Source organism: Ctenocephalides felis, unplaced genomic scaffold, assembly GCF_003426905.1.
Source record: "Ctenocephalides felis isolate EL2017-DRISC unplaced genomic scaffold, ASM342690v1 CF-g0.4_SCAFFOLD_03457, whole genome shotgun sequence".
NCBI classification, from domain to species: Eukaryota; Metazoa; Arthropoda; class Insecta; order Siphonaptera; family Pulicidae; genus Ctenocephalides; species Ctenocephalides felis.
This window is the reverse complement of record NW_020539611.1, coordinates 26,232-28,424: the sequence shown is the minus strand read 5'-3', so window position 1 is coordinate 28,424 and position 2,193 is coordinate 26,232. Positions and strand designations below refer to the sequence as shown.

At 25.8% G+C, this 2,193-nt stretch overlaps 1 long non-coding RNA gene across 1 annotated transcript; it reads right to left on the bottom strand.

Annotated features, from left to right (window-relative positions):
* Positions 1-203: 203 nt before the first annotated feature.
* On the bottom strand, positions 204-1,371 carry LOC113382478. The gene is made up of 4 exons (XR_003367665.1): positions 1,293-1,371; positions 1,030-1,213; positions 352-472; positions 204-274 (listed from the first exon to the last, which is right to left on the bottom strand). It is a non-coding gene; the product is annotated as an uncharacterized LOC113382478 (long non-coding RNA).
* Positions 1,372-2,193: the final 822 nt, after the last annotated feature.

The window sequence follows — 2,193 nt, the reverse complement described above, 5'->3', positions numbered from 1 at the left end:
TAAATAATAAAGTGAGTATTATATGTATAACTGTAACTCAAACAAGCTATTATATTCATCAGAAAAAAATATAAATATATAAAAATGTTTTTAATCACCGAAATAAAATGATGCATTTGGGTATATAAGCTCAAATATATATCAATAATTAAACATATCTTACTTTAACTGGAGCATCAAATAATTGGTGTTCTGGTTCAGATCACGTTCGGCTTGTAGTGACATATGAGCTCTGGCTTGTCTTTCTCTCTCGCGAATGCGATCCCTTTCCGCACTAAAAAAAAAATTACCTATTTATCCCAGAAATGATTATTTTTAGGCAACATAAAAAATGATATGTCAAAAACTTACCACATATTACTACAATAAGATCAAATCCAGTTATTCTATATACTGCACTAAACAATACTTTTAATTCAATCAGTTTTCAATAGAAGCTTTCCATTCCCATTTTTCATACAATGACAAAACTCTGAAAAGTGATCATTAAAGACAATAAATGTACATACATCCAAGCTTAATTAAATTTAATGAAAATGCACTTCAAAACAACTTAAAATTAACCCAATTTGCTCTCAGCTCTCAAAAGAAAACAAATGGAATGGTATTTAAATGTCACAAGCAGTTGTCAAAAAAATAAGGTGTATGTATACACATATTAATTTATGGTAAAATTAAAATTGACTAAGCTAATATATTAATATTAATTGAAATATATAGTGCTCTTTTGTAAAAATACTAACAAAAACTTATAAAAATGTATGTACATAAATTATAGTAATGTCAGCTTTTACTAAATCAGGTATTGTAATAAAATAATGGATATGTATGTATAAAAAATAATCACCTGGGGCGTTTCTAAATTGAACTTATACTGATTGAATTATATATTGAATAAGTTTTGCATTAAAATTTTGTTGAATGAATTTTACAATATTGATCATATTTCTATCATTTAATTATTCCGATATATTGGCATTAAGGCCGATAAAAATTATACTTTCGATTATAATATCACTTTCAACTTACCGTGGTTTCTTCATGATAAATGATTTATACTATAAATAGTTAAATATAAACCACATATGTCTTGAAAACGAACATATTCCATTTCATTAATATTCCACAAAACACTGCGCACTTAACATGTCCTTATATTTCGGAATATGATTTATTAAATTCCGTCGTGCATCATCTATTACTTATACTGGTCCTGTAAAAGATAATGTTAGACATTTATGAGAGGCAGCTTAATAATTCCGTATGAGTCGGACGTTTCAAGTTATGTATACTTTTCAACAAACTGCTTTTCCATGTTACTTAATTATATCGCAGTACTTTTCTACATCAGAATTATTGTCCATAACACACGAAAATTATACTTGACACAGCTCATAAAAAAAACCAGTAGGAATCACTAAATGACATTCATTTAAAAAAAATACTTTGCACAACAACCTCATTTTCCAAAATGTACAAACTACATAAATGAGTAGAAATCAACGTACCTGAACTTGCATTTAATTACAAGATTATAACCACCATTAGAACGCTAAACTACCAATATGGCAAACCATAAACAACTCGAATGCGCTTTCATTTTCGTTTTCATTATAAATATTCTATATTTATTTATTATTATAATTTATTTTCATTCATTTAATATATATATATTATATATATAATTAATGAAATATTCGTGCTCCATAAGTTGCATACCCCTTTTGTTTTTTTTTATTGTTTCAGTTTTACTCCATACTTTCGCTTTCATGCTTACTAGTGTTAAAAACGCTTAGAATATTTTGTGACATATATTGTTTTTATTTAATTGCAATTAAATGTCTGCAATTAAGAATATATTTCGAAATCGAACAAATCAAATAAGATAATCTTTGCCTAATGCTAAGTACTTAATACTGTGAACATATGCTCGGGACATGATTTCCAACATAATAATAAAAAATTTATCTGTCTATAAACTATTAAAGAGATATAGTTTTTAGTTTTGAAATATTGAAATTTATTACATATTTTAAACTAATTAAGCTAATATTAAATCGTCCATATACTAATTATTTAAAAAAAAAATTCTTTATTCTCTTTTCTTCAACAGTTGATAACAAACTAATTAATCATTTCACAGACAATATACAGACATTATTAGAACAAAAGCACGTTATTTATACTATAAAT